At 42.4% G+C, this 20,068-nt stretch overlaps 1 protein-coding gene across 1 annotated transcript in view; it reads right to left on the bottom strand.

Moving 5' to 3' along the window:
• Positions 1-20,068, bottom strand: part of LOC137619711 (peroxisomal multifunctional enzyme type 2-like) — a 218,492-nt gene that overhangs the window by 98,145 nt on the left and 100,279 nt on the right.

Genomic DNA, 20,068 nt, shown 5'->3' with positions numbered 1-20,068 from the left:
AATAGTGCTGAACAGCAGTTTGTGCAGAGGAGGAAGAGGAGGAGGGAGGGGAACAGTACTGTATTTACTGTTCATTACACATAGCGTAACACTTAAATTTAAAATTAACTTAACTGAACTTACTTCAATATCTTTCAAACTTTTTATTCTTATCTAATTTTTCCCCTTTTTTTATTTCTATTTTATTACCGTTTGAGGATTGTACATATTGTCGATGTACTCAGCTCATAATGACATACAAACTCACTCACTGAACAACACGTTCATGTTTCTCGATAATCTCATGATTCACCTTTATCTTCGTTATGCGTGTTTTCTTCTCAATGCCAACGTTACTTAGACCCATGAATTATTATGAAGAATGACCCCAAATATACAGTTAAAATCACGTAAATAATGCAAACACAACATGGGAGTTGTGTACTAAAGTCGATGACAACATTAAATGAACGAGGTGATGCTGTCTCAAAGCACTCCAAAGTGCTCGTCTACCTAGCGATAGCATCTGTAAGCATGCTTGTATCTAAAGATTGTGCTCGTATGTCAAGGTATTACTGTATATGTTTAGCACTGTTGGTTCAGCCTCCTAAATTATGGTACAAATGACAAACTCCCTCTTAACACCAGTGGCCCCTGTATCTTCAGTCAGATATCACCCAGCCATCCATACATTTCAATAGTTAATCATACTGTCACTACCTCTTTTTATTGCACTCTACAGTATATTGTTAACTAGACTAGATTTCAGCTTCTAATCATTTTTACTTGAATTTAATGCAAAGGCTCATTTGCTTAGCACTGCCTTATCAGTGAATGTATGACTAAATCCTACAGTCATCAGATGTCCAGTAATCTTTTTATTTTATTTTTGCACTTATCTCTTTATACATTTACTAGCTTCAGCCTCATTTCTCTTGTGATTTTAGAGTTTCTTTTATATGTTCATGGTTTGTTCAAAATTTTGTCATTCGTCATATTTTGCATTCAATCGCAGGAAACCAATACCTAATAGAAGAATTAGACCAAAATTACTAACATACGAAAAATAATAAAATCCCAAGCAAAAACAAGAATGAATAAACTAAAATATAAGATACAACGACTTTCAATCATAAAATTAGTTATTGTTAAACTAACCTAGTATCTATACTGCTTATTTCTCAAAGTTGGTTAACTGATGAAGACTACCCTAATAGTAAGAATTTCTCATTTTATTGTCTTTTAATAGCAATACCCTTTTAATGTAATGCTGGGATCATAAGGTGGTTTATGGGAATAATATGGCATAGGTAAACCATATCACTTCATATGAGAAGAGACAATTCCGTTGAGGAGGAAATGTTAACTCTTCAGCTCAAAGGCAAGGCTTAAGGATGAGCAATAGCCTTTTACTGTCGAAACTGAAGAGAGATTTTCCTCCCTGAGATATAACAAAAAATCTGCTTTTACTGGAATAGTGGCACTGAGAGGAGCAATACCCTTCCACGACACCAACCACAGAAGATAGACCACTTTGCCGGATACACGGCAGCAGATAACTGTCGGAGGTATCTAGCCATCCTTCTCACACCTGGTTGCGAAAACCCTCGTGCCATGAGGAGCTTCTGGATAAACTCTAAACGTGAAGACGCAGGGAATCTACAGCTCTAGGGAATATCTGCACATTTGGTTGTTTGAGTAGATCAGGAAGTGGAGGGAGCTCTCTCTCAGGTTTGTATTGTTAGGAAAAATCAAAATTACTTCCAAATTTGTCATTTGTTTCCACACAAAGTACAAAACCTATGTTCTCTACATAAGGAGAATCAAACTACAGTGGGTAGAAGTCCCTTCAGCCGCTTGAAACTTTATACCCAGGATTGCAGTATCCGAGTATGCTAATGCGATCGATAAGCATCCTTACACCTAGTAGACCAGTGGCTTGTCAATATCAACAGGTCGATGGCCTGAGCTCAAGTGAAGATGAACGTTTGAACTCAATTGTGACTGTCAAGGCTATGTATAATCACAGGTTGTGATTATACACAGAGCTGACAGAGTCTTCGGATGTTATGCCCCGCGAAAGGGGAAGATGAAGAAAAGACCAGCCATTCATTATTCATTCATCTTAGAATAACACAGTAACTACTGCCCTTGAACAACTGATAATAGTCCTGTGAGGAGCTAAGGCAGCTAGACTATGTGTTATGCAGTCACCACAGGCCCTATTGTAAAAGTAAAGTAACATGCAGGCCGTAGGTGGTAAGGGTGGTTTGACTCCTCCACACCCCTGCTTAAAGTACACGTACCTGCATCACAGAGAAGTTCTTCTTGAATGCCAGGGATGAGCTTATGAGCCTGACACCATGAGCTCTGGGTTGTGAGCTTTGTTGATGGCTCGGTATGAACGTAACCTGTCGCCACCTCATTGAAAGGGCGATGTCGTAAGCGAGACCATGTAACTCACTTACCCTTTTTGGTGGAGGCTAAGGCAAGAAGAAGACTATTTCTCACTTGAGATCGCAGTCTGAAGCCTGGTGTAAAGGCTCATAGGAACATGTTCCATAGAGGTGGTCTAACTTCCGACAGAGGACAAGACTGTTCAAAATTTTGTATAAGCATAGACAGCTCTGCTGAGGAGGAAATATCTAGCCCCTTCAATATACTTCAATATAAGGACTTGGCACAAGGCCGAGTGATAGCCTTTCTTCACTCAGACAGAGCAGAGTTATTCCTCCCAGAGATATAGTAAAAATTTGCAATTAGGGGTAGAGTGGCCTGAATGGAGAGGCATGCTTTCCACTAACCCAACAACCAAAGATAACCCACTTCACCTGGTAGACTGAGGCCGAGGCCGAGGACCTTCAGAGATACCAGACATCTGTTTCGCCACTGGTCGCGAAAAGCCTCTATCAGAGAGGAGATGCTGGATAACCTCCACGCGTGAAAATTAAGAGCTCACAGAGCCCGATGGTAAATCTTAGTGTGGGCCAGGTATAGAAGGTGGTAAAGGAAAGGCAGCTCCCTCGGTACCTCTGGCAGTAGCATTAGAAGGTCCAGGAACCATTCTGCCGTCTGTACAGTAGAGCTATTAAGGTCATCGATAGGCTGGTTGACAATCTTACCCGGATAAGGAGTCTCCTCAATAGACAGAACTGGGGGAAAGCATACATGACTAGGTCATTCCACGGGTGTTGGAAAGCGTTCAGGAATGCTGCCTGTGGATCTGGTACTGGCAATCAGTACAGTGATGCCTCAGGATACGAAAGTAATCCGTTCAGGATACGGTTACGTATCCCGATTTTTTCGTATCCTGAGTCGCGTTTTACATGTAAATAGCCTAATCCGTTCCAAGCCTTACGAAAAGACACCTTTTCTTCCATAAACACGCTAAACTGTAGTAATAAACATGCAATGCAGCCATTTCTATCATTCAATAATTAACCCAACCATTAAAAACAGCCTAATCCATTCCAGAAACCACTATGAGATTATTCAATAATGTAGTTATAGCCTAGTTATCCCCCCCAAGCCCTAAGAAACAGTCCGTTTTCTTTACTACTGTATAAAAGTTACGGTACTGTATGTAAAGCATTTGGATCAGTGAAGGTGTATTGTTACCTGTACGTACACCTAAATTAAGGATCGATACCCTGAAAAAAAGGTTACAGTTAATTAGTGTAACAAAAAAGTTGAAACTTACCTTTTGATTGAGACGGTGTCCGATAGCGAAGTCGCGGCAGAGGAGGATGGCATAAGGCAGAAAACGTAACAAGTGACAGACTAAGTACAGTAATTTACACACTTAACACATTAACACTTAAACTTTACGAAATAAAAAAATGGCAGAAATAATTAACACTTAACATTACGTATGGAAAACTATAAAATGAAAGAAAAAATTACTTTAACACTTAACGGTAACATAAAACTTAAAATTGAATTTTTTTTTTTGCTTTTTTATAACTTTTACGTTTTTCATATTTTCTAAATCTCTTCTACTTCTTCATCACTTTCTTTTTTCTGTTTCTTTTCTTTACTTTCACCTTCTAATTCTTCATCACTTCCTCTTTTCTGTTTCTTTTCTTCACTTTCACCTTCGTCTTGGCCTACTAATACCGCTGGCCTCTTTAATAAGAAACTATCCATTGAAGCTTGTTTCTGCCTAATTTTCAACACATTTCTAAAATGCGTTAGGCAAACGTCATTGCAGTGTTGAAGCGCACGGTTGGTATAAACTTTTTCTGGATGTTCCTTTTCGACGTAGTCTGCCATTTTATGGAAACATGCGAGAATTTCCTTAATGTCTGCCGTTTTCAAAGGTGTAACATCCTCCTCATCACCGCTAGAGAACTGCTCTTGAACAACACTCACTTGCATCGTCTCCAACTCCTTCAGGTCGTCCGTCGTCAACTCCTCGTGGTGCTCCTCGATAAGTTCATCTACATCCTCGCCGCTAACTTCCAGCCCCATGGACGTACTGTACCAAGATGTACGATGTCAGCCACCTCAGACTGCTGAATGGGTTCAGGATCGTCAACGATCTCGGCTTCGCATCCAGGCTTCCCGAACCCCTCGAAGTCTCGTGCAGAGACAGCATCAGGCCACAGCTTCCTCCAAGATGAGTTCAGGGTACGCCTCGAAACTTCCTGCCCAGCGAGATCGATGAATTTGGGGCATATCACGATATTAAAGTGATCTTTCCAGAATTCACGCAGAGTGAGGTTTGTACTCTCTGTGACTTGGAAACATCTCTGGAAGAGATGCTTCTCGTACAATTTTTTAAAATTTGAAATAACTTGCTGGTCCATGGGCTGGAGGAGAGGGGTGGTGTTAGGCGGTAGATATAGGACCTTTATGAAGGAATACTCGGCCAGAAGATATTCCTCGAGGACAGGAGGGTGAGCTGGAGCATTGTCCAACACCAGCAGACATTTCATAGGGAGGCGCTTTTCTTCCAAATATTTTTGGACAGTCGGACCGAAGCAGACATTCACCCAATCAATGAAAAGTTGCCTCGTTACCCAGGCTTTAGCATTCGCCCTCCACATCACGGGAAGGTTCTCTTTGATGACTTTGTGGGCTTTGAAGGCTCGGGGATTTTCTAAATGGTACACCAGCAGGGGCTTTATCTTGCAGTCCCCACTGGCGTTTGCACAAAAGGCAAGGGTAAGCCTGTCCTTCATAGGCTTATGTCCGGGTAGCCTCTTCTCCTCCGCCGTGATGAACGTCCGACGAGGCATTTTCTTCCAAAAGAGTCCAGTTTCGTCGCAATTGAAAACTTGCTGCGAACTGTAGCCTTCCTGCAGAGTCAACTCGTTGAACGTTTTAACAAAGGCTTCGGCGGCCTTCGTGTCCGAGCTGGCTGCCTCCCCATGCCGTACCACTGAATGAATGCCAGTCCTTTTCTTGAATTTCTCGAACCACCCCCGAGAAGCCTTGAACTCTGGTTCCTGCTGGGATGTTCCTTCTCCTGCCCCTTCTTCGGCCTGAGAACGCACGAGATCACCGAAAATGGCGGAGGCCTTCAGGCAAATTGTAGTCTCAGTGATGGTGTCTCCTGAGATCTCTTTGTCTTTGATCCACACAAGAAGCAGCCTCTCCATCTCATCATGCACGTGGGTTCTCTTATTGGAGAAAATAGTGACGCCCTTAGAAGGTGCCGCTGCTTTGATGGCCGCCTTCTGCTTCAGGATGGTGCCTATCGTAGATGGATTCCAGCCATACTCCTTGGCGATCGCACTTAAACGCATGCCAGACTCGTACTTTTTTACGATTTCAAGTTTCGTCTCCATCGAAAGCATCGTCTTCTTCTTCTTTCCTTCGGCAACATTCTTGGGACCCATGGCTACAGTAATACGTAATATAATACACTACGTACGTTATATACAGTACTATGTATAGTAAACACTAATACAGTACAGTGCACAGTAACGAATGTTTAATAACGATAACACGTGGCGTACGAATGTACCGTTTATTAACACTTCGTCAAACAAGCGAAAGCACACAATGTCTGTTAACGATACCGCAGTCGGAACGAAAAGAGAGAGAGAGAGATGAACGCCCGTGCGTAAGCAAGCTGGGATAGTTGCCGACCAATAGGAAAGCAGGATCTTATGGCGTCAGCTAGCATCTGAGTAGGGAGATAACCAATGGGTGAGCGGGAGGCTGTAAGTGAGTCTACCCAAGTTCAAAGTCTGGCGACGCGCGCTTTTTAAAATTACTCTCGGCGAAGAGTTGGGATCTCGTAAGGTTTTCGTATCCTGAAATTTTATTCGTATATTGGGGCATAAAAATCTTCGAATCACTTTTCGTATCCTGAATTTTTCGTAAGCAGAAACTTTCGTATCCATAGGTATCACTGTACAGTGGAAGCTTCTGATTCAGAGATGTTACAAACAGATCTATCATTGGTGAACCTCAATAAGTTATCACTTTGTTCGCTATCCGACGGTCAAAAGACCACTCGAAACCTACTATCTACGATTTCCTACTCAGTTTGTTTGCTAAGATATTCTTTTTGCTGGGTATGAACCAGGTTGACAGGGAGATAGCATTTTTGTCTGTCCATCACAGAATTTCAACAGCTAGTTGGCAAAGTTACCATTAAATAGAATCTCTTTGCTAGTTTAGATATGCCCCTATAGTCGTGTTGTCGCTTTTCAGCACTATCGAGTTACCAAATGTTGAAGAGCAATTTACAAAGTTACTTTGCTTTCAACTCCAGGAGGTTTTTGTGGCATTTACCAATCTGACTCAGACGATAGTCCAGAGGCCATGTGCTGCAGCAGGGAAATGGCTCCCACCTCCTTCTTCAGATCTTAAGATCTTAAAAACAGAGAAATTCTCAGTCTGTTAAAGAGGCCATAAAACTTTTCCTGCCACAACATAAATATCTCTTTCTATTAAACATTTACAATTGTATGGTTCATCATAATCATATCTTATCGCGCCAATGTCGAACTCACAGGAGTACATTGTCGTTTGTTTCTCTGAGGTCTTGATCTGAAAAATTATGGCCCCATGGTCACCCTCATAGGATGTGTTCCATTGTTTGTAGTTTGCCACACATGGGCATTCAGGGTTGGTGGCTAGTCCCCATTTGTGACAATTATCTACAGTTTTGCCCACTTTTATCTTTACTCTGTTTAGGGTTAGCCAATTGTTACTGGTGAGGGTTGTTCCACTGGGTAGGCCTTCGTTTGGGTTTGGCAGCACCTCATTGTATGCCTAATGATCACTTTCCTGCCACTTCTCTAGAGTGAGCAGTTACCCAGATTGGTTTTAGTCCATCCACTGTTCTGAAGCTTTTGTGGGAATTTGGTCTTTGCCTGGCTTCCTGGTGATTGAGGAGTGGATGCCTACGGTTATTAATTTGTTTATTTTTCTAGTGGTTGCTTGCGTTTCTCGTCAGATATGGGGTGGTGGGATACCAGCTATTTTATGTGAAGATGATAAAGGTGTTGATTTAAGGGTATAAGTAATAATCTGACAGGACTTATTTAGCTCTGGGTCAACCTATTGTGAGGCATCCTGCAGAATGCCTGTGGGTTCGGTACTGGAGAGCAGTACACCGGAAGTTTCTGGTTGAGAGACGTCGTGAACAGGTCTATCGTCGGCAAACCCCACAAAGTCAAGACTTTGTTGGCTATCTGTTGATTTAAAGACCATTCGGTACCAACTATCTGAGTCCTCCTGCTCATATTGTCTACCAGCACGTTCTTTTTGCAGGGAATGAAGCAGTCTGTTAAGGTTACAGAGTTGTCTTCCGTCCATCTGAGGATTTCTACAGCTAGTTAACATAGGGGATGTGAATAAGTACCTCCTTGCTTGTTTATTTGAGCTACCACCGTAGTGTTGTTGCTCATCAGCACTACGTGGTGTCCTGAAAGGAGCTGATGGAAATGCTTGAGAGCCAGAAAAGAGGCTTTCATTTCCAGGAGGTTGATGTGGCACCGCCTTTCGGATTCGGACCAAAGCCCAGATGCCGTCAGGCGTAACAGATGAGCACCTCCCCCCACCCCTTTCTTTTGATGCATCCGTGAAAAGGATCAAATCCAAGGGAGGAGAGAGATATATTCCTTTGAGCAGGTTGGTGTCTAACACCCACTAGCTTAGGTCTCTCTTTTGTTTGATTCCCATCGGCACTAAAGTGTCCGGTGGGTCTGTTGTGCTGAGACCAAAACGTCTTCAGTTGCCACTGAAGTGACCAAATGCGGAGACGGCCCTGAGGGACCAACTTCTCGAGAGAAGTTAGGTGCCCTAACAGCTTCTGCTATTTATGTGCTGGCAGTTCGTCTCTCACGTGGAAGTCCTGGGTTACCTCTTTCAGTCTCTTCATTCTGTCCTCGGACGGAAAGACCTTGCCTAGTGTGGTCTCAATTCTCACCCCTAGATATACCATATCTTGGACCGGTTGCAGATGAGACTTTTCGCTATTTATCGGGATCCCCAGATCCTGACAGATGGCCGGAAGTTTTTCTCGATGGAGAAGTCTCTCCTTTGAGTCTGCTAGAACTAGCCAATCCTCTAGGTATCAAAGAAGACGAATGCCCTTCTTGTGTGCCCACGTGGACACAAGAGTAAAGACTCTTGTGAACATCTGGGGTGCTGTGGACAAGCTGAAGCACAGCACTTTGAATTGGTATATCTGATTGTCCATAGTAAAGCGCAGGTACTTCCTTGAAGACTGATGTATTGGGATCTGGAAGTACGCGTCTTTCAGGTCCAACAAGATCATGAAGTCGTTCGGTCTGACAGCCTGTCTGACCGTTTGTGCCATCTCCATGATGAACGGAGTTTATAGGACAAACTTATTCAGGACTGAGAGGTCTATAATGGGTCTCCAGCCTCCAGACGTCTCTTTTACAAGAAATAAGTGACTGTAAAAGCCTGAGGACCATCCCTGGACCTCCTGGAGAATACCCTTCTCTAGCATGGTCCTAACTTTGGTCCGTAAGACCTGGTCCTTTGCCAATCCCTTGGCATAAGACCTAGTCACAGTTGGACTTTGAGTCAGTGGAGGGGGAGAGTCGATGAAAGGGATGATATATCCCTTTCTTAATACGAAAGTCGACCAAGGGTCGCCTCCGTAATTCATCCACCTCTGCCATCTGCTTATAAGGCATCCCCCAACCAGTGGATTGGTCGGAGGATTGCCCTCCCTGGCGTGGTTGTCCTCGCCGGGATTTCTTGCCTTCACCTTTGCGTCCTCAGGGATGAAAGGAAGGCTTTGCGTCTTTCTTCTTTAGGGAGTTCTGCTTCTGGCCAATCTGAGGTTTGGGACACTTGTCTCTGCTTTGGATGAGCCTGGTGGAAGGAGTGAGAGGAGACAACCCGCTGGAGGAGAGCGTTTTGGATCACCCATCTTCATCGGTCCGCTGAGCACTGCGCAGCCCTATTGCCTTTCTCTTCGGTACCTGCCTCTGGAATCTCGAGACAACTGCATCACGTCGCCTCAAGATCCAGTTGACCCATTGGTTCACCATGTTCTCCATCAAGAATTTGAGTGTTTTTGCACCCAAGAGAAGGAAAGAGATCAGTGTCTCTCTCCTCGTAAGAGTGGAGAAGTCCTCGTTCTTGACGAGATAGCCAATCATGCTTAACCAATAATCCAGCCATGAAGTTGATTGCATAGCACACTTTGCAACCAGCTCTATGTTACCGGCGTCTGCAGCAGAAAACTGAACAGGGAGAATTTTTAGTTTCTCCAAAGGCGTCTGGGTCAACAATACAATCGCTGGGTAAAGCGGTAAGGGGGAAGGATCGTCTCGCAAAACCTCATAGTACTTCCTCTGCCTTACATAAGGAGGAAGAAGTAACCTTGAGGAGTCCACCAAACGAAGAGAGCGGGAGGTGCCAGCTACTTGGACGAAAGCTCTCTTCTTCGCTGCCTTAACTCCCCTTCCCCAAGGTAAGGCTACTTTGGGTCTGGAGGGTTTAGGAGCACAGGACAACTGGTCCAAGACTGTATCCTTGCTCTCAAGTCAGGATGTCATCAGGTTCTTCCAGGTTGTTAACCTTCCTGATGCAAGCCAGAACCTTTAGAAAGATTCGATCTGAATCTTTCTGCTTCAAAGGTGCGACATTTCTGCTTCAAAGGTGCGACATTCGGGCTCGCAGAAGCAGGGAGCGCCCCGTCAGAATGCTCAGACTCCCGAGCTAACACCCATAGGAGCTCGGGGAGGGTGAGGGTCGTCAACAGAAATCCTTTTGGAAGCCAAGTGTGCTCTGGGGGGGAAGGCCGCTAAGCCCAGGTCTTACGTTAGCGGCTGAGACTGAAGACTGTTCCCGTTGAGTCTGAGGTTCAACCATAGAATGCCAGTTCTTAGGTAGTCTTTTAATGTCTTTCCTCCCTCTTGGTTGAACCTCAAATTGATCCAAAAGAGAGGATTTCTCTCCCCCTCTCCCCTAATTGATTCCGTTGGTTTAGTGTCCCCGGAACCAACTAGGAGAGGGATATCCTTCAGTAGAGAGGAAAGATCTTCCCAATCAATCCCAACTGGCTTCCAGCTCTCAAAGCAAGAAATCGGGTGAAGGTTAGAGAATTCAGACCTTTGGGGAGAAGCCAATTCTTTCCCTAACCGACCTCGCGTCCCTGACCTGAGTCACTGCCACCCTCTCCCGGTTCGGATCCATGAACTTAGGATCCTTAGTCTTAAGGTAATCCTTATACCTTGAGACTCACTGGGTGGAAGGAGGTGGAGGCGGTTATGGCGCTCCAGCTAGGCTAGCTCGCCTAGGATAAGAAAGATAGCTAGATCCCTTAGGAGAATCCTGGGGAATAACAGGAACCTTCGTCGCTACAGCTGGAGGATTGTTAGAAATTCCCATCGCTTGTTTAAGCGCTTTCACCAGGTCTTGAAACCAAGGTCCATCCTTGGCTAACAAGTTACCTGATGAATTATTCCCCCAGCGAGGGGGTGGGAGGGATGGGGAGAAAGCCTCAACCCTCTCCCATGTCAGCGCTTGCGGGGTGAACAACAGCGAGGTGAACGACCTTGACGAGAGGTTAGTTGGCAAGGCGAGCCAGCACGCTCGCTCACCTCCACACTTCCTCAACCCAACAATAGCGATCGCTTGAGTGTATAGGAACTTCGTTCACTTGACGAGAATCAGGTTTCCTCGCTTTCGGCGGATATGCTCTCCTATCCTTCTCGCTAAAATAAAAGGCACGCCACAACGCATGAAGCTTCTCCGTCTTCAGCGACTGTAAAAGAGACAGGAAGGTGTTGTGGAGGATTAATTTTATTTTAATTTATTTTTTTGTTTGCCAAATCAAGAGTGAGAGAGAGAGAGAGAGAGAGAGAGAGAGAGAGAGAGAGAGAGAGAGAGAGAGAGAGAGAGTGTGTGTGAGTGTGTTTATTTAAGTTTTGTCAGAGAGAGAGAGAGAGAGAGAGAGAGAGAAAGTGTTTACAGTATTGGCTTTAGTTTTGTCACAGAGAGAGAGAGAGAGAGAGAGAGAGAGAGAGAGAGAGAGAGAGAGAGAGAGAGAGAGAGAGAGAGAGAGAGAGTTGTTTTAGTATTGTTAAATCGAGACATTTTATTTGCTTTAGCTTTGTCATTAATGAGAAAGAGAGAGAGAGAGAGAGAGAGAGAGAGAGAGAGAGAGAGAGAGAGAGAGAGAGAGAGAGAGAGTGTGAGTGTGTTTATTTACTTAAGTTTTGTCAAACCGCAAGAGAAAGTGTTTATTTGCTTAGTTTTGTGTGTGAGAGAGAGAGAGAGAGAGAAAGAAAGAAAGTGTTTATTTGCTTTAGTTTTGTCAGAGAGAGAGAGAGAGAGAGAATTTCATTTGCTTTAGTTTTGTTAGATCGCGCGTGCGCGAGAGAATATGTGTGTATGTGCGTTTGTGTATGCGTGTTTTGTGTGTCCGCGGTGCGTGCCGAAGAAAAGGGGTAATTAGAGAATGATTGTTTGAAGTTGGAAAGATTGTTGGTATATTTGAGGTTGTTTGTTTACATTTTTTTAGCTAGGATAGGGTGGTGATGAATGTCTTGGGCGAAAGCATTAGATCTTGGACGATAGAAGGAGTCGGTTCTGCATTTTTTTGTTCTTCGGAAGCCGGCTGTTTAGTGTTTTTATGTTCTGAGTAAGTACTGTTTTTATTCATTTTTGTTAGGCGCGTTCGTGAATGATAGAAAGTTTATTGTTTATCTTTGATTATAGTACGATAGTTTAGTTTAGTTAGGAGTTTTCGTAAGCGTTTTTTTCTTTTTTATTGCAGGCCGCAATTCCTCCTTTAGGCTCCTTGGAGTTTTAGTTTGGCCTGGAAGGTGGTTTGCCAGCCGTGTGCTTGTATGAATAACTTGATGATGACGACCTGGACCGTACAATGAACATAGTTAGACTGCAGATATTTATATAAATAGAGAATTTGAGCGTTGACGACCCGGCTGGAAATAAATGTTTACGATGATGATGACCCCTTTAATGTGATTGGACAGTCGAATTGACTGCAGGGATTTGTGGCAATTGGATACAAGGATTGTTGCCAGTGTGTGGAGTCTGTGGACTACGGTTACCACACAACTTATATATTTAATATTTTGGCGTTCTCGCTTATGTTGATGTTAAATGTGATTTATTTCTGGGTTGTGGTATACGATTGGGTTTAATATTAAGTGATTTATTTTAGTGTGTGGGTAAGTGTTTTTCGGTACTGTGTGTGGGTAAGTGTTTTTCGGTACTGTGTGGGTTAGTGTTTTTCGGTACTGTATGTGGACTGACGGTGTTGGGTTTATGTAAAGGATATCTTTTTTTCGATTATTGGTGAGTCCTGTGTACCCACACACACAGCTATAATATATAAATATAAAAGTGCTATTTCTGTCTGTTTTTGTGTTAAGTTTGTTTAATGATGTGTGATTTTTGTTTTTTTTTTGTTGCAGTAAATATAGTTTTAAGGTTATGTTTTGTTTGTTTTTCCCTTCGAGCAACAGTCCAGTTTGAAGTAAAGTAAGGGGAAAGTTTGTATTGTGGGATATTTTGGAAGAAGAGTGATCAAAGGTGTGGGGTTTGTTTTTGTTGACATCCCGCTACATAAATTTGGCGCCCGAACAGGGACGACTGTTGAAGGTGGGATTGAAACTGGACTGTTGGACAAGGGTAAATAGGTTTTGGAATTACTTAGAATATTAATGGTATTGAAATGGAGTTAATGGAAGAACAGTTGCATATTTTAAAGGAGGAATTGCGGTTGTCTAATGAGCGAGAGGAGAGGTTGTTGTTGGAGAATGCGAGGTTAAGTAGTGAGAATGAGGAGATGCAAAGGAAACTTAGGGAACTTCAGGGAACTGTAGAGAGAGTGGAAGAGGGTGTTGAGATGAGGATGCGAGAAAATGAGAAACGAATGGAAGCTATGATAGGGCAAGTAATGGGGATGATGAAAACTGTCATAGGTGAAGGTGCAGTCGGAGGATTGGCTTCTGCTTCTGGTAACGGGTTGATGGTGGAAGAGGATAGGGTAAGTGATAATGGGGAAGGTAGTGATAGTGATATTGAAAGTAAAGGGCCTAGACATAGTAAGATTGGAACGAAGGGTGATAGGAAGACTGAGAAGAAAGGTAAAGATAGTGTGAAGAAAGAAAAGAAGAAAGGTCAGGGTGTGAGTGAGGATGATCATGATTGGGTGAAGGTGGTAAGTAAGAAAAAGGGTAAGAAGGGGATAGTTAAAGATAGGACTTTGAGTGTAGAACTAGATTCATTGTATTCAAATGAAGAAGGCAACAAGAAGGGAGTAGACAGTGAAGATAGTAGTGAGAATGAAGTAGAGGAAGTTTGTAAGACAGTGTTTATGAGAGAGGTACCTAGGTGTGAAAGGTTTAATGAACATAGCAGTAGGGATGTATATGACTTCTTTAGGGAATATGAAAAGTTTTGTCAGGCTAAGTATGGGAATAGTAAGAGAGTTTGGGCTAGGGAGTTGGGAGAATTTTTGTCAGGATATTTGTTGACGATGTATGGGGTGATAATGAGTGTAGGAGAGGTTGAGTATGAAAGTGTAAAGAAGAGGATAATTGAACAGGTAAAACGTATGAAAGGTAGTGTTAGGTATAAGCGAAAAAATGATTTTGATGAAGCACGAATGAAGGTGGGTGAAGCAATCTCGATGTATGTATGTCGGTTAGAAACATTGGCTAGAAAGAAGTATGGGGACGAAGGAATAAATGAAAATAAGGAACTAATGAAGAAGTTTTTGGGTACAGTACCAGAGAGTGTGTGTGAGTTTATTAATTTGAAACGGAAGGAGAAAATGAGGTGGACTAGAGAGAGATTGACTTGGGATGATATTTTAGAGATAGTTGAGGATTACGAGTTGGATAGGTGTATGAAAGAAAGTAAATCTGTGAGTGTAAGAACTGGAATGGAGGAATGTGTGCCAGAATTTGGTAGTTTTAGAGATGCTGTTATGAGAGGGCCAATGAGGGCAGCTGATAGTGTAATAGATAGAAGTGTTAGGGTGAGTAATGTAGGAATACCCATGCCGAGAAATGACGGGTTTAGACAGGGAAATCAAGTTTGGAGAGATAGAAGTGCTAGTACGCAGCAAGTTAGGTTAGGTAGTGGTATCCGTGAAGAGAGGTGTTATAGGTGTGGGAAGGTAGGACATAAAAAGAACGAGTGTAGATGGGCATTAGGAGCATGTTTCGGGTGTGGAGAGACAGGGCATCGTATTAGCGACTGTAAGAAAGAGAAAGTGGTTAAGTGTTATCGGTGTGGTATGACTGGACACATAGCGAGTGGATGCCGTAATAATCGTATGAATGTAATTTGTGGTAATTGTGGTAAGGATGGTCATTATGCTAGAATGTGCAAGGAGCCGCGGGGTAAGTGCACTGAATGTGGTGCAGATGGGCATGTAGCTAGGGTTTGTAGAAAGAAGGGATCAAGTCAGCCAGGATGTTCGGGAAACTAATTAATCAGAGGGTTCAGCTGGGTGAGTCCTCGTGTGTGTGGGGAGTGAATGTGATGCATGTTCGTGAGGGTTTATTGCATGAAGATGTGATGGGAGAAAGAGCACATGATTGTATGAGTGTGAAAATGATTTTTAATGGTGTAGAGTTGGTTGGTTTGATTGATACTAGTTGTGGTGTCAATTTAATGTTTAGGAATGCATATGATAAGGTAAAAGAGGTTTGTGAATTTAAGGGATGTAAGGGTGAAGTAAAAGGTATTGGTAATTTGCGTATGCCTGTGCAAGGAAAGTTGCGGGAAAATGTTATGATTGGGGGGCTGATGATGGAGGATAATGATTTTTACGTGGTTGAGGGAGCGAATGAGAAATATGACGTACTGCTTGGGTATAAATTTCTGAAAAAATGTGGTATGATTGTACATCCAAGTGTGAATATGATTGAAATAAAGGTTAAAGGTGATATTTGTGGGGAATTTTATTTAAAGGAAGACGGCAGAGTGAGTACGAAGGTGTGGAAGGGAGTGCCATTGGTAGCAAGGGAAAGTGTAAAGATATCGGGTAAGAAAGGTGAGGTTATTAGTGTAAAAGTTGCAAGGCCGAGCAGTCTGGGAATTTCAAATAGTGACGAGGATGAATATGTAGTGGAAGGTATGGAAGCAGGTAATTTGGTGAAAACGAGTGCGTATGTATATGATGGTGTTATGAATATGCAGGAACCCAAGGTGTATGTAAGGTTGTTGCCGAGTGTTAGGAGGAAGAGAGTACGTGGAATACGTGAGGGCGATTGCATGGGATGTATGTATACACTGATCAATGTAGAGGATGGAAGATATGTTAAGGCGAGACAGGTAATGGCTGGTAAGGTAAAGAACGATGACGATTGGGATTACGATACGTTGAAAGGAAGAATAAAGTTAGATGAGAGTATAAGTGAGGTCGAAAGGGAACGATTGCTTAAGAAGTTATGGGATAAGCGGAGAGTTATGAGTCTCGGTGACGATGATTGTGGGGGGTCAGACCTGCCAGAATTTAAAATAGTTCTCAGTGATGATACCCCCATATATCAGCGTCCCAGGCATTTTTCTCCACCTATTGCCAAGGAGTTAGAGGAGCAGTGTCAGGAATTAGAGCGTATGGATGTAATAGAAAGGAGTGAGAGTGCCTGGAATAGCCCTATTGTCCCTGTACGAAAGCCTGATGGAAGTTTACGCATGTGTATTGATTATAGGAAGGTGAATGAGGTGACTGTTAAAGAACGTTTTCCAATGAATGTGGTGTCTGATTGTGTTTATAAGATGCATGGAATGAAAGTTTTTACTAAATTAGATTTGGTGAGGGGCTATTACCAGATGCCTCTGGCGGAGGGGAGCAGGCCCATTACCGCATTTTCAAGTACAAATTGTCACTTTCAATTTAAAAGGTTGAGTTTTGGTCTTGCTAATGCGCCTGCTGCCTTCCAAAGAGCGATGAATGTTGTATTGGCTGGTTTCGATCGACAGAAGGTGACTGTTTTTATAGATGATATTCTGATTGCGAGCGAGACTGTTGAGGAACATATGCGGTTGCTTGAGGCAGTGTTGATGCGGTTAATTGAAGTTGGTGTGAAAATTAAGCTTGAGAAGTGTACATGGTTGTCCAGGGAGGTGGAATTTCTTGGGCATGTAGTGGGTGAATCTGGTATAAGGAAGAGTGACAAGTTTGTGAATAAGGTGCGAGAATTTCCACGTCCCCGGACTGTGCATGAGTTGCGAGGTTTTCTTGGTTTGGTTGAGTTTGGGCGCAAGTTTGTTAGAGATTGTTCAGGTATAGGGAAGCCTTTGAATGAATGGACGGGTAAAAGGAATAGTACAAAATTAAAATGGGATGATCGGATGATAGAAGCGTTTGAAAGGTTGAAGGAAGAGGCCGCGAATGACGTCACTTTGGCATTTCCAGACTACAGTGAAAATGCGAATATGCTAGAGTTGTATACGGATGCGAGTGGGGTTAGTATGGGTGGTTGTTTGGTTCAAATGCAGAGTGTAAATGGAGAAGAGCAATTGAGAGTAATAGCGTATGTTAGTAAAGCGTTTAATAAAGCTGAGCGGAAGTATTCGACGATTGACAGGGAATTGGCTGCAATACGATTTTGTGTGAAAGCATTGAAAGTATTTTTGTATGGTGTAAAATTCATTGTGCGTACTGACCATCAGCCCCTAGTGTATATGATAAGGAAAGAGTGTGTGAATGCAAGGGTTGCTAGGACCATAGAGGATTTAAATGAATTTGATTTTAGGTTAGAATATGTACCGGGAAATAAGAATGTGATAGCGGATGCGATGTCGAGGATGCATGGGAGGATGGAAGATAAAGAGAGTAATCAGAATTCTGAAAGGTTGCCTGAAGGTTTAGTTGTGGAGCAGAGTTGTGAAGGGGAAGATATGGTGTATAAGTGTATCCTAATGGGTTTAAGTAAGTTAATACAAGAGGGGTTAGATACGGAAATACCAGGTAGCGTAAGCGAGCTTAAAAGAAGGGTGATGAATGAAGTGTCAAAAGAAATGGTATATGAGGAGGAGAGTAGCGTACTAGAAGGGGAAGTATTATCAAGGATATTAATGGTGGTAAGTATGTTGTATGGTGTAACTGTGTATTTGTATTTTGGATGGAATCGACCGATGGAATATAGGGCATGTAAGGAGAATGATAGGGAATATATTTTGAGGATTCAATGTAAGGAGGAATGTTGCAAATTGTTGAGTGAGAAGGATAATGGTGCAAGTGACCTTAATCTAAGATATGGGGGTATAGAGGACAGTGAATATGATGATGAACATATTGGTGAAGTGAGCGACAGAATTGAAAGGAGAGTAAATGTATGCATGCATGGTGTAAAAGGAAGGATGATGACATATGTGAATATAAATGAGAATGAATATTGTAGTTTAATTGATACGGGTGCTCAAGTGTCATTAGTAAATGAGTCGGTTATCAGGGAAATTGAGAGGTACAATTGGGAAGTGAAAAGACAGTGTACGAGTGTGAGAATTCATGGAATAGGTCAGGGAAGTTTACTTGTTTGGGAAGAAGTGAGGTTGAAGGTAAAACTAGGGAGTATGGAAGTTGAACATAATTTTATTGTAATGGGAGAGAATGAAATGCCTAGTTGTATTTTGATGGGAATAGATTTTTTGAGGTTGCACCATGTGTCAGTTGATGTTGGTAAGGGTTTGCTTTCAAAGAATGGCTGTAAGTTAATAGTAATTGAGGATAATAGTGTATTCATGGCGAATTTTGTTGGCATGATTGATATTGCAAAAAGTGAAGATGATTTGTTGAGCAAAGAAGAGGTGGAAGAAATGCAAGGTGAATGTTTAGAGATAAATAGGTTACGTGAATGTATTTTAAATGGTATTAGGGTGGAAGAATGGCCGTGTGATTTGGAAGCGTATAAGAAAGTTGTTAAAAGATTTATTGTTTGTAAGAATATTGTGTATTTTTTGCATAGGGGAATGGATGAAGATATATATGTTCCTGTATTTCCAATGCATGCAGCTGTAAGTATGTGTATGGTAGTGCATGACAGGTATGGGCATATGGGGAAGAATAAATTGTGGGAATGCATGCGAGAGAGGTTGTTTACGCCTGGGTTGAGTCAAATTTGTAGGGATGTAGCGACTACTTGTGAGGATTGTCAGAAGGGAAAATATCAGAGCATGCATGCAAGTCCGCCTGTTCTGAGGTTACGTATGAAAGAGCCATTTGAGATGTTTGTGATTGATTGTGTTTCGTTGCCTGTGACTGCGAGAAGACATGTGGGAATGATTGTCATGGTCGATCATATGAGCAAGTTTGCATATGCAGTACCCATCAAGAATAAAAGAAGTGAGACTGTAGCGAGAATGGTAAGTCAAGTGATGTTGCCGATGAGTGTGTGTAAGCCTGCAAAAATGTTAAGTGACAATGGTCCGGAGTTTGTTGGATGGGAGTTTGAGCAGATGTTGAGAGAATGGGGCATTGAACATGTGTATTCGACTCCGTATATGCCAAGTGCGAATGGTTTGGCTGAAAGGACTGTAAGAACCTTAAACAGAAATTTTGCGGATGATGAGTACATGTGATAATGATTGGGATTTATATGTTGGGCGTGCGTTGTGGGCGTATAATGCGACGGTGCACAAGAGTACTGGTATGTCTCCGTGTAAGTTTGTGTTGAATTTTGAAAAGATAGTAAGACCAAGATTGAGTGTGTCCGAGAATGATAGAGATGTTTGGAAGAAAGCAAATGAGAGATTTGAAAGCTACAAAGTGGGAGAGAAAGTGTTAAAAGAAGTAATTGAAAAAGGAAGAATGAATGTCAATAAGGTACGTGATAAGTTTGAAGGTCCATATGAGGTGTTAGATGTTGGTTCTAGTGGGTTGAGTTATGTTTTAGGTAAAGTAAGTGTGGATGGTAGTGTGGAAAAGGTTAGGGCACACCACAATCAGTTGCGAAAATGGAAGGAGGTACCAAGATATATTCAGGAGAATGGTATGAATAAATGGCTGAAAACGAACAAGTATGAACCGAGTATGTGTGAGGCATTAGGTTTAGAAGATAAGCAATTGGTGTTAGTAGAGTATGGAAAGAAAAAGAAGTCTGAGAATTTTACTGGGGATAAAAGACGGGAAAATTTTGTAGTTGTAGGCGGGAATCAGAATAAGCAGGACAAGGGTGTAAATGTACAGGTGAGTATGGAAGATAAATGTATTAATACAGATGAAACTTGGATGAGTATGAATGATACTCATAGTGTGTGTGGTTTTTCGTTAGATGAGGCAAGAGAACGTATGACGGACACGAGAATGGAAGATAGGAGAATGATAAGCAGTATGAATGATTCTTTTGTGAAAGTAGAAAATGGTTTAGATGTAATGGATGAATTGTTGACAGAAATTAGTGGGATTTTCGGGCCAGATGAAATTGAGGTAGATGAAATAGTGCATGATATCTTAGACGAGCAGAGCATAGACGGGAATCGTAATAGTACGTTGAATGAAAATGACATGGAAGAAGTAAATGAGAGAGTGCAGGTATATGAAGGCCCAGTTACTCGAAGCCGAGGTCCTGTTCCTGATTGCGACTGGGTAATGAGAAAATAGGTAAGTGTTGTGTGAAGATTTGGCAAAGTAAGGGGGAGGAATGTGGAGGATTAA

Source organism: Palaemon carinicauda, chromosome 26, assembly GCF_036898095.1.
Source record: "Palaemon carinicauda isolate YSFRI2023 chromosome 26, ASM3689809v2, whole genome shotgun sequence".
NCBI classification, from domain to species: Eukaryota; Metazoa; Arthropoda; class Malacostraca; order Decapoda; family Palaemonidae; genus Palaemon; species Palaemon carinicauda.
The sequence above is the reverse complement of the archived record's forward strand: the minus strand, read 5'-3'. Positions and strand labels throughout refer to the sequence as shown.